Here is a 13639-nt window from a genome sequence, read left to right on the forward strand (position 1 = left end):
AGGGAGCAACTATTTAAACAAAGGGGTTTTTTTGGAGAATTAGCAAAAGATAAAAAATAATCTCTACACATCAAGAAATAGAGAGAAATATTCATGACTGTCCTGCAGACAAGGAAAAAACAGCTAGTGACTTGCAATGACATTTACATATAAATATGTATCACAAAGTACAGTTTACTAGAGCAGACACTGCAGAAAGGTTTTTAATGAACATATACAAATGAAGATGGTGTGTTGTGAACAGTGGTCTTATACAGCAAGATAACTTTGAAAGTTTGGGAACAATTGTAAGCACACACAAACCCAAGCTGACAGCAACTTAACTACTAGTTTCATTACAAAAGCACATAGCAAAACATCCTGAGGTACACACCAGAAGACAGATTTAGTTGAATGGAAGTCCCAGTCTGTATAGATCTGGAGGGTTTCTCTTCCTCCTTTGAGGCTCAACAGTGTAGATGCTGACAGAATGCATGTTTCAAAAGTTTTTTTTGTTTGTTTGTTTTTCAGCTTCCAGTACGCAGCTCGTTTTGAATTTAATCTCGGATCTAAGTCCATATTTAAGCTCACAGTTGCAGATCTCTCCCATTATAGATTCATATAGCAGTATGGGTTGGAAGAGAACTTTAAGATCGTCTAGTTCCAACCCCCCTACTATAGGCAGGGACACCTCCATTTAGACCAAGTTGTTCAAAGCCTGGTCTTGAATGCTGCCAGGGAGGGGACATTGACAACCTCGTTGGGCAACCTGTTCCAGTGTCTCACCAGTTTCACAGTAAAGAATTTCTTCCTAATATCTAGTCTAAAAACCTACCTTCATCCAGTTTAAAACTATTTCCCCTTCTCCTGTCACTATCTGCCCCTATAAAGAAAAAGAAGTACCTCCCCAGCTTTCCTGCAGGCCCCCTTCAGGTACTGGAAGGCCACTATAAGGCCTACTCAAGAGCCTTCTCTTCTCCAGGCTGAAGAACCCAGCTCTCCCAGACTGTCCTCATAGAGGAGGTGCTCCAGCCCTCTGATCATCTTTGTGGCCCTCCTCTGAACCTTCTCCAACAATTCCATATCCTTTCTCGGTTTGGTGCTCCATGCTTTTTAACCAATCCTTAACTTCCATAAAACTTAAGTACAAAGCAACAAATAAAAAAAACAATAGTGACTGCAATACAGATCAGTTCACTTGAACAGCAGATCCTGAAACAAGATAAGCAAGATTAAGAACTGAAGTTCAGGTCCAGATGAACCTGGCACAAACTAGCTTCAAAAAGGCTACAAAAGCATACCATCAACAAATCTAAGCTTTTAGCACTTCAAGCATGTACATCCGTATCTCTTAGGATAGGAAACGCATGCAACAGATTTGACTTTTGGGAATGCAGAATGAATGATACGTCATTGACACTGAACGCATATTCAGCAAGAAGCCTGGATACAGAAACACAGCAGAGGAATGCTATTCTCTTTTTTTATTACAAAGAAGAAATAATTGGAAAAAAAAAAAAAAGTAAATGTTGAAAAAAAAGTAAAGACAAGAGAAAGTCAGGAGTAAAAAATGGGGTGGGAGAGGGAAAGAAAACAGGAAACAGCCGCTGAAGACAAAACAGGAAAAAAGGTCATATTTGTGCAATAGCCAAAAAACTACAGTGAGGCCAGAAAGGGGGGCAGGGTGGGAAAGACACAAATCCTGATATGGGTGAGGTTACAGCGTATGGTCAGCGAGCGGACAGAACACAACATCTCCAAATGCAGGTCCTGCAACTTCTAGAGAGAATGCTCACAGTGGATACAGCAACTGCAACTTCATCCTTGCACAGACATTGCCCAGTTAAAGTTTTAACATGAAGTTCATGTAAGAAAGGGCAAACGTATGAAGGACTTGGAAAAGCAAAGATTTAAGATTCTGCGCCCTCATGATACAGCTCGCACAGAACAATTTTGTTGCGTGCCTGAAATAGTGTACAATCAAATGCCTCTTAAAAAGCCAGTACATTAATACTGCCCCCTCCATTATTATTTTTTTCATCTTATTTCATGATTTGTTCCAGTAGCATAAGATGTAAATAGACTGATCCTTCCCTCACACTCTTAATATCATTTGTTTACAAATAGGGAATGCATGCTTTTCACTGGCTTTTACTGTCTCTGTAGAAACCAGCACAAGTGCTAACTTCACCTCTCATCTCTGCCATATACACTCAGCCTAATGGAAACCTGCATGTTTACATGTTACGTGCACTTGCGCCACTTGGTGAGTAAAACATTGCTGGTTACCAGTAATATTTCAACCTACTTAATGTAGTATCAAAAGAAAACAGAACCTAGAAATGTCTTCTCAAATTGTAAAAGCATGCTGCCAAATTTGATGTACATCAAGGAAATGTTTTGTAAAGACAAAATAGCAGAACTGAAAGTCTGTCATCACTTTAATTTTTTTTTTTTTTTTTAAAGTTATAGCTCAAATGGATTATTATAAAAAGCTAATAATGTGGTAGCAAATCTGACTGCAAAAAAATTAAAACCATTTACTTATGGTAAGCATATTAAGCAACATATGGGAAGTATGGCAGATAAAATTTGTCCTGATAAAATAACAGATTCTTCTTCTAAAAAAAAAAAAAAAAAACAACAAAAAAAAAACCAAACTAAAATCAGTCTCAGCAGCCTATGACCCAGCAAATAGAAGAAACAATTGAAAAAAATATTAAGTGATATTTGGAGAGAGTAAGGCTGCTAATTTCAGATTGACAATAGGTGAAAGTACTGATGCTACATATATGATTCAACTTACCGTTTTTATTAGCTATATTGAAAATGAATGTGCTGTCATTGAAGAAATGGCTTCTTCGGTATCATTAAAAGACAAGTAAAATTGGATTTCTATCGAAGTCATAAAAATTACATTAAAGCGATTTTGTTCAGCCTTTGTCAACATATCTGCTATAGCTACTGATGGTGCCTCAGAGATGGTTGGCAAAAAAGAGGTAAGTATAAAATTAATAGAAAATGCAATTGTTGCCAGCAATTCATATTTGATAAAAAATCTGCATTTCACATCAAGCTTTAGAACTGGGTATTATTGAAATCGTCAAAGCTGTGAATTTCATGAAGTCCAAGGGAGTGAATCACCCCCCAATTCCAGGAGTTCTTTAAAAGTATGTATGCTGATTATGTGGTTGTCATCTACTTTTCTGGAGGAAGATGGATAAATCAGGTTAAAAACGCAAAAAAGATATTATAACTTGCAAGATGAAATCAAGTTGCTCACAGAATCAAAATGAACATTTGTGCTAGAATTATGAAGATTAAAAATGAATCACAAATTTAGCAGTTCTGTTAGATTTGACTGCTCTTTTGAATGAGGTAAACACGTCTTCACAAGTTACCTGTGCTATGCTTCAAATAATAACAGTATTCAAAATGAAAATTAAATTATGGAAAGCTCAAGTTATGGCAAATAATTATATGCATTTTGATACCTTGGTGTAGCAGAAATATTCACAACCTGAAGCAGTGACGGAGCACCTGGTAAGAAGGCAGGGCCAACCCAGGGTTACTCATCTGCATGCAATGCACCTGAGTGACTGGAAAGGGAAGAGCCAACATCCACACCTTCCCAGACCTCAGTTAAAGGTGGGCAGTGGAGGAAAGGGTATCTTGCTGGAGATCCCTGCCTAACGGAGGCCTTCTAAAGGTAAAGAAATTTGCTTCCTTCATTCCTGCATCCACAGCTGCTGCATTTGGGCTTGTTCTCATTTGGTGCAACTAAAGACTTTGCCACTCTGCCATTATTGCTATATTTTCCATCATATTATAGCGTTACCAAAGAGACGTCCCTCACTTTAGTCAAATCTTATTTGTGTCATTGCTTTTTGGCAGTACGTATACTTGTGAACAACTATTTTTAAGAATGAAGAACAGGATAAGTAAAATTTCATCAAAAAAGTATCTGATTAACACCATGAGAACACACTAAGAATTGCAAAGAATTGCAGCCACTTACACTGCATCAGACTGACACATTAGCTTCACAGAAACAAAGTCAAATACCACAAGATTTTTTTGTGCTTTTGTTTTTCATAATCCTTTTTTAAATACTTCTAATAAAACAAAGGAAGCTTTGTTACCCATATACGTTAACTGTGTTATAATGTGGCTCAAGACAATTCCTTTGCACTCCACATGACCTAGGCAAGCCAAAAGATTGGACACACGGATTAGGTGAAAAAAAAGAGTTATGCCTTGACATCTCTGAAATGACAGAATTTTTCATTAGTTTTCTTTTGTTTACTTACACTGTAGACACTATTCATTCTGGAGGGAGAAACAGGCCTTGTAGAGATCTGGATAGATTGGAGCACTGAGCAAACATGAATGGTTTGAAACATGAAATGATATTCAAAGGGAAACATCAGCTGCTGCAGCTGGGACAGAGTGAACCAAAATTCCCAGGTGAAAAAAATGTGTTGGCAGATGCTGTTGATGGGGTACTACCATCATTAAGCATTTTCTTGCAGTCTCACAAATCACTACATTTACATACTACTCAATGCTTGAAGCAAAATGAATGTAGTTTTTCTGCAAATCAAAACACTGCATTTCTTATGCCAGTTAAAAGAGAAGAAAGGATTTCATACTGCGTGCATCTAGAAAACACACTGTAACACCTGGGAAAAGATTGTGAAGAAGCAAAATAAGTATTACCATCTTGTATTACCCTATGCTAAGATGCATAGGTAAGCCTCTTAAGTCTACACAGAAGAAAGACATATCATAAAAACATTCAGATGGAAATGAGAAACCATAATTATTTTTTAGTACAAAGTTCTACAATACTGCCATGGGAAATGGATTCCTTAAAATTTTCAAGGCAAAGCAACAGTGATGTTTTAAGCTGTGATATCTAATCTTCACCATTTGCAACACTCTTCTCACTTCAGTTTTACACACACACACCTTCCATCCTCTTCTCAACTTAATCTTACTTAATATCTTCCCAATTATCAATTAAGCACCACGCTTTCCCTTCTTAATTCCATAAACATTACTAGAAAGTCAGGGTGCGTAACTGTATCAAGACTGGGTTGCACCCAGATAGTTTAGAATCTCACTTGAACAGTAAGAAAATAAGTGATTCAATTTGCAAAGTAGATTTTATTTGAAATACATTCACAAGAGAGCAAGCAAAGCGATTTATGAAATTATATGAATATCTTTATTTGCTAAGTCACAGGAATTAAAATAAGTAAATCCACACACAGTACTTGAAAAACTATCCAAGTAATCGTAAGTTATGTCATAGCTAAATATTCAATATCAATCAGAGTTTCAGAAATACAGAATGCATTTCCAGAGCTAATTTTTCCAAAGAGAATTACACTACAGTCCTGTATAGGGATCTTGTTCCCACCCAAATCAACTGGAAATCAACATAACTAATTTATTATGAATATTTTCAGTGAGGCTGAAGCAAAGTGAATTTTGTTCTTTCTCTGTGCATCTTGACATACATCCCCATTGATGTTCTCAATGCATTCAATAGTTAGAAGAAAATAACATAAATCCACTTAAAACAGATAATCAAATGTGAGAATGGTATAAGTTGCCAAATTTCTCCGCTCTACACTCCCAAGTCTCTCGCTCTGAAAAACGTGGATAGATTATGTTCTTGATTAATATTTGAGAAGCCCTCTGAGTTCCATAACTGAAGAGACTGCATGAAAATCCAATGTTGGATTCCTTTTTATTAGGTAATCTCCTCCAGCATCACCCCCTGATGAATAGAGATGAAAATGGAAGGCCTAATTACCTCTGAAAGAACCTGCCTGACAAAAAAAAATCCAAGGCAAGGCGTATCTAGAAGAAAAAGAATTCTACGCTCTGTCAGCACCGTCAGTGACCTCCTTTAAACTGTCTCGGATGGGATGAATAGCAAAAGTCACCAATCCATTTTGACTGCTCAATCTGAGCCAGGTTTTAAGCAGCACACTGTGCTGCACAGGCTACATTAATCTGTCTATTAACCAAAGCACATAGAGCTGTATCTGCTCCTGCCTGTCAACAAAGAATAGTCCTGAGCTTCATGAAAATCAAGGACTACCTTTAAGGAGGAACACTTCCAGTTCAAAGAACAAATCCAGAAGTTTCAGGGAAAATATACATTGTGTTATTCAACACAGTGCTGGCTTTGTTTGCAGACCTCATGCAGAGATACTAGAAATATCACATTCTTTCTCTCTCCGTTTTGACTATGAGTCTATCTTAAGAATTGGCTCTGACTAATCTTTAGCATATCCTTTAGTAAAAGAAAATAAACCCAGCAGGAATGAAAATCAATTTAAAAAAAAAAAAAAAACCACTAACAGAAGAGATGCCATTTGTCTTTTCACTGATTCCTAGTATTACAAGACTGTGAAAAAAGAAAGAATACTGAAGTCACTTGGAAGCTGCAATATTTCTACATCTTAGCATTTAATCCCTCCAGGAAACTCAGCAAGAAGAAGAGGAATGCAAACAAATTTTAAGAAGCTGTGCTGGAGCAAGTTTTTCTTCCTCTAGTTTCGAGCACTCTGTAGACAGCAATCCAAGAAAAACTCTTAGTGTTTAAAAATTAAGTAGATGGGAAAATAGCTACTATTTATAAGTTCCTAAGCTGTTTATAAAGAAAACAGTGTTATTTCTTCACAAAACTGCTTATCACTTAATTTTTAGGCTGCTCTTGTGGCAACCTCAAGAGGTCTGACAGCTGATTTTAAGTTATCTCCAAATTTATTAATGAAGTGAACAAAAACTTCTGTAAAGCCACTTTCCAAAGGAAAAGTGTAGAGTTGTCATGTAACGTATCTAGAAAGCCTTTCCAAAGTATTGCAGTCTAATTGTTCAAGACTAAAGGTTTGTTGGTTTTTGATCCCATCCCATAAAGGATAACCAAAACCCATGAAGTTCAATACATGGCAAAGCAACAAAAACTTCAAGGTTAGACACCAACTTTATTTTTTAAATAGAAGTAGGACTACTTTTATCAGCTGAAACAATTTATTGTTGTATTTCTTAAAGACAGGTATTACAATATGTTAGTTTTTCAACTTTATTTTTCAACCTTATTTTTCAACTAATAGCCCCGTAGCCAGCATTCATTGACTACATCCATCATTGAAAGCAAGTATATTCTGTGAAAGAGCATTATTCCTCAGGACTGGCTAAAAACACCTTTTAAATTGCTGCAGCTTGTAAGGCAAAAAAAAAAAAAAAAAAAAAAAAAAAAAAAAAAAAAAAAAGCCTGTCCCTTGATTTCAATGGGTTGGCAGTAATGCTCCAATCAAACGTGTACAAACACCTACATAAGTGTTGTTAAGATTTCATTCCTTCTCATTGACATCAGCAGATTTCAGCAGAACACAACATCAGTATTACTTTTGGTATTCCTTTTGTGATTATCAATTATTCACATATATTCAATTTATTCTATACATTAATTTTGGATTCATTTCACTTAATGTTCAATGATGATAATCTTTCATTTGGGATTGTCTCCTACTATTAAGACTGAAGTTGAAATTTGTTTTCAAAGTACAACATAGAACATGAGAACTACACCACTGAGGTAACAGTTTTGGGAAGACATGGTTTGTTAAGAAAGTGCATAGAAAGTGGATTACTATCCTCAAACCTGATTTTGAAAGTAACAGTCCTAGGTACAAAACTTTTTAATTTAAGAGGCCCAGCTGTTTGCCAGGATGAGGACAGCATTCCTTCTCATGAATTGGTAACACATGGGTCCACACGATCAGTTAACATGCTTGCATATTAACCAACAAGAGATTAAGTCAAGATGAATTAACGAGTTTTTGAGAAAAGTTACAGATCAGAAGCCTTAAGCTGTTATGTAACAGCTTTAAAATTAATTGTCTTCCCTGCACTTCTCAGCATACTTTTACAATATCAACACTGAAAATGCTGATGGTATTTTAATAGACAGCCATTTTCAGTAAACAAAGCTGAAAATTCTTTTCCCTTCTACTCCCTAGTCTCTTGCACGTCCATTAGACAATTCCATTGATTCCCTCCTGCTTTGATGCTACTCTATCAGAAGGTCACCCCATTATGAAGGTTAAGAAGATGTATTGTTACAGATTCTACCAGGATTGCTAGAAGTTTGACACAGGATAAATTTACTAGTACAGATGCACTAACATAACTCTAAGCTATTGGTCTTGTGAATTTAGGTTTTCAATTCTGAAAATTAGTAGGCTAGAGTTTCAATGAAGTTTTTTACTCTTATTCCCTAGTCTGCATCCTTCTTGCAAATCTCATTTCAGGATATTGAGTCCTCCAAAGAAGTTTTTCATACAAAGCCTGCAGTTGAATAGCATACGAGTAAGACAGGAGCAATTTCATCCACGAACATTTCAAAATGCACGTGATACTTCCATCCTACCAATAGACTTCACAACCAGGTGACACCCCATTATATTGGATGAACTTGAATGAAGACCAAACAACTCTTTACTGAGTCAGTGTTTTCTCAACATTGTATCACCCATGAAGATTTACTTTTCCCCTACAAAACAGATAACAGCTAAAAGAACCAACCTAGCCATTCCAGTACCCTGCATAGCACGGATTACTACACATCATTCCTTGTTTACTAGCAGTGTGCAAAACATATAAATACCTCTCATCTGCAGTATCAAAGAATACCTCAAGACCACCAGAACAATGACATTAAACAAAGATGTATGAGACAAGGTGCAACTTTTCTCTTTACTATATCTTTCCTCCACTTATGTTACTTCCCTCAGTATCTTGACATACTGACTCTAATAAAACAATTCACAAGACTGGCAGACCAAAGTTCCCTACTTCAGTGCTTCATTTTTACTGCAGGAAGTGAAAGGCCAAGTGGCCCAAGGGAACGGAGGCTGGCATGCAGACAAGCTAGTGCATGGGGTACTGTGCCAGACCAAATAGGCTGACCTCAAGCAGCAACCAGCAATATTGTTTTGTATTGCATACTTCCATGAGCCACATTATTTGCCTTTGTCTGAATTTAATACATAGCCATAAAATGTAAACATTTTAGGAGGGAGATCTCAGGTCAGTCTGCAGAAGATAGAGTATGTGAAAATAATAACACACAAAGTTTAGTAAACACATTAAACCTGACACGTAAGTAGGATCTACAAGGATGGCAGCTATAGGCCTGCGAAAAAGTGAGCAGCATGTAACAAAGATTCACCCTGACAGAAAATACAATGGAAAAAAGATTAAGGAAAGTGTCCTTTCAATATCTGCATCACTTTTGGACAGAAATGCATTCATTCAGACATTGTTTCATTTTTCCCTCTCTCCATTTTCTTAAGTTAAAAAAGAAGACCAATAGGAGAACAGATAAAAAGATAAAAAGAATCCATTTATAAATGCCTATTGAGAAAAACATCTAAGTCACATCTGTGCTGATAACATTGCTCTAAGTATCAGACAACTGAGATGACTACACCCTCACTCCCATACTCAGTACTAAGACAATACAATATTTACTATTATTATTATTATTATTTTTTTTTTTTAACTTTGCACAGAATTCCATTTGCCATGTATTCATAAGTTGACGGCAAAAAGAACAAAAACCTAGAAAGAAAAGAATTAATGGTATCTATCATGCTTCTGTTGAAGCAAAACTAAGGCTGCTACATACTGCAATAGTGAATGTTAAAAATATTCAAAGATGTTTGTTATGTAGTCCAGGCTAATCTTTGGCTATATGCATTCAGAGGATGAGGCTACGTAGAGATACAAACATTTTGCAGAATGCCTGGTTTTACATAGCAAGACTGGTAGGCTCCACTTCTTTGGTGTTTAATTTAATCATGAAAAATTTTAATAGCAAGATCAAGTCAATCACAATTTATTGATAAAACATTCATTGTTAAAGAATAGCATAAGTTACATAGAAATCTTGGGCATTAAATAAATGTCTGCCATATCCTGTAAATTAAAATACAAAAAAGGCCTCTAGAAACCTGTAAGTTACAGTTTCTTTTTCACTAGCTGTCACAAAAGTAATACCAGCTTTTTCAATTTTTATTTTAACTGAAATACAAACATTTGTACAAAGAAAACTTCAGAACTAGAAATGGCTCAGATTCTCATACCATTGGATAAGCCTTCTCTCCCACATGCCCTCTGAAAATATACAGTAACATAGTAGAACACTAACAGTGGAAAGATGTTGTAAAAGGCTTAAGTGAGAAATTCTGATGCGTGGATGAATGGGTATGAGCTCATATTTAATACAGTCAAACCAGAAATAGAATGTTTTCCCATATAACAAATGAGATTTCGAAGCCACTTTCCAAGATGAGTACTAAGATGGAAAACTAAAGCCAACTTACAGTGGCTCTTGCAAAGGCCTTGAAACCAATGTGTTTAAATACTTGATGACCTAGGAATTTATTTCAATCTTAGCAGCTAACAATTCAGACATCATAACTCCCACCAAAACTGAAAGTAGCACTCTGTCAGCCTGCACTGCTGTCACTATTACTCAACATCTCCTTTGACTCTTTTAGAATAGGAGCACAAAAACTTAATGTACTCTCTCTGCAGCTTTGAACAGACAACTCTGTAGCCATTCAAAGAATGTGTTCTGCAATCTCTCATAATTTAATCACTGTCTGTCATAATAGCCTATTGTGAAAAAATAATCCACTCATTTATTTTATCATCAGTGCACTCAGGCATGGTCAATTTATGAGCAACACAGTCACATGCATCAGCCATGAGAGATCCATTACAGAGCTGTTGGAAAGTTTGTCTCACAACCAAGTTGCTTTTTTCCCCAGTTATCCATAGACTGAGTCTACAAGTCTCAATCCTTCATGCTATTCTCAAAGGAGAAACAAAGGGAAGCCTTTAAGCCTTTACATATACTTAGCCAGTAAGTTAACTCATAATTTAATGTTAAAACTTGAATTACAATAACAGTAACAGTGTCCTTCAAGTCAGGTGGTCATGGAAGAAAACGACATCTTGATATCATCACAGTAGCTCACAGTATGCAGGACAACTAATAGAAGCAGCACAGCTGCCCACACCAGAAGACCAGAAGTCACTGGAAGCATAGGAGTTGCTGGGAGACACAAAAGCTACAATAAGGCCTGGAAGTTACAAGGCTATACAACTGTCAGAAGCTGCAAAATAGCAAGCCAAATCAATACAACTACATGCATTTCACAAACCCTACCTACAGAATCAAGTTAGTGAACGCATGCAAGTAATATCAGTAGTAGCTGTGAGATAGATAGCATGAAAAGACTGAGACTTGGCAATCAAGAAAACTTCACGTATGAGCAGTGACCAAAAGATTGAAGATTTCCATATCATCTGTATACGTGAAGGCAACATCCACACACATCTTCTAAATTAAAATACGCAAGAGGACTTGCACATACATACTGCTGCATTATCTCTCATCCACCCAATGGCTTCATGGGAAATAGCCTCCTACATAAGATTTCATACAAATTTTTTGTCTACTATAGCAAATATTAAAGAAGAAATCATTCTGATCATACTAAAAATCCTACGTTTGTAGTAATTTTTATCCAATAGTTGTTGAAACTCAATTACTGAAGAGAAACATTTCACATGCAGTAACTCATGTCCACCTGCCTCTTTTAGTGCCATATGCATAACACCCATGCAGTATCCCACTCCTTACAGTTCCACTATCCATTTTTAAAAAGAGATTTTTCTCTACAATTTATCAGATGAAAACAGCAATGCAGTTCTCACAACACACAGGGATTGTAGAAATACCTTATAGAAATACTACAGAAGTTCCTTGTTTAGAGCAATAAGGTATGAATGTGAGTTAGAGTACAATGAACATGGAGGGATAATCACTTAAAACAATACAGTTAAATAATAGATCCAACATAGTAGGTAGCTATTTAGCTAATTTTATTCTTGAAGTATATTTGTGACTATGAGGAAAAAAAACTATACTGATTTTAACTTACAAACTTTTTTGTGAAAGTTATTAAAGGACTTCCAGAAGATGCCTAACAAATCGCATATGCAGATAACTGTAGCATCACATTTATTCCTGCATTTAAAGATATTTTGGTTTATCCTTGAGAAGTGTTTGATATCATGAAATAACTTAAAGTATATTACTTTCAGTTAATTGAAAGAAGTTATTTCTCTGTAAGTAAAAAAGACTACTACAAAAAGACAACAAATACAGCTACAAATACTATTCAATCTTCAGGTTTCAAAGCAGTAACAACTATCTGAAGTTGTTTTAATTCAAGCCAATGCTTTTCACAGGGAAATTTTTCAGGCTCCAAGGGTTACTGTTGTTAATTTATTTTTTTTTCTTTTAAATAAGTCAGTGAGAAGTAATTTCTCAATCAGCATCCAATTTTAAAGTCTGATGAGAACTCGAACAACTGCAAACAAAAGCAGGAGCTTACTATCCAATTAGGTCAGCCACGCTAGCGCCTCAAAAAGCAAACGCTAGCAAACACACTAAGACTGTCATGGTTAGAATCTCTAATTCAGCACACATTTGGGACTAATGCATTGAAAGTGCAATTCTGCCACTTTCTGGACTAATAGATTTGAATTCTGAAGAAAACGAAAGAATGAGAGAAAAAAGTCAAACAAAAGCAAGCAGCAAATATCCACAAAATTAAGCTCTCAGGTTTCTCTTCTAAAACAGTATTTCTAAAAAAAAAAAAAAAAAAAAAAAAAAAAAAAAAAAAAAAAAAAAAGAAAACCTTGATTTTGCATTACTGCTACTTCTCTGATCCAGAAGGTCATTTTGCGTTAGAAAGGAACACTAAGGAACACTAGTAGCCAGATTCTGTACCTCACTATATACCTCCTATTTCATATATCAACTATAAACTCCTAGTTTCTACTTCTGTAGCAGTCTTAAGTCTCAGAATTAAATCATCAATTTGTAGTGATTTTTCAGAAATGCCTCTGACAAACTTGAGTCAAAATCTACAGTTTTTATAAGACTTCTAAAAGCCCAACTCCACTGCACTATTTGAGCAGTGCAAGATGGTCACAGGCAACTACAGCAAATACACCTCCTTTGTATTGGACTGTGCAAGGCAGTGAAAACATTTCATAGTAGCAGAGCACTCAAGAAAATTGCAGTCTATCTTGGATCACACAGCACCTTACTTCACTGAGAACATGTCTAACCTGAGGTTGCCTTTGAAACATACTGAAGTAAACATAACTAAAGTTTCAGTTATGTAGTGCTGTTAAAACTGAGAGGTATCTTTTTATGGCACTGCACACACTAGAAGTTACAGTTACTTTTCAGAATTCATTATCAGGACAACCTTAAAACTTTCATACTTGCAACATCACAAACATTAAAAAAATCTCAATTGTTATACTACAGAATGAGTAGAAAGCTTCAAACTTTTAAAAGATAATCATTCAGGCTCTCCAAAAGTACTGGGAAAGACAAGTTTAACAAGTAGAATTTTTAATAGCAGGTAAGTTTTCTGCTGTCAAGACTCTCCCGTCATTCCAGTATTAAACAAATTCTGCTTTTACTTTTTTAAAAATTAAAGTTTGTGCCAGTGAACATATTTATTTGATTTATGAAGTATGTATT

The 13639-nt window shown here is 35.8% G+C and overlaps 1 protein-coding gene across 14 annotated transcripts in view; it reads right to left on the reverse strand.

Annotated features, from left to right (window-relative positions):
* Nucleotides 1-13639, reverse strand: part of EPB41L2 (erythrocyte membrane protein band 4.1 like 2) — a 95767-nt gene that overhangs the window by 61279 nt on the left and 20849 nt on the right. The gene's annotated exons all lie outside the window — the stretch shown is intronic.

This window comes from Tympanuchus pallidicinctus, unplaced genomic scaffold (assembly GCF_026119805.1).
Source record: "Tympanuchus pallidicinctus isolate F22 unplaced genomic scaffold, pur_lepc_1.0 scaffold1, whole genome shotgun sequence".
Taxonomy (NCBI): domain Eukaryota; kingdom Metazoa; phylum Chordata; class Aves; order Galliformes; family Phasianidae; genus Tympanuchus; species Tympanuchus pallidicinctus.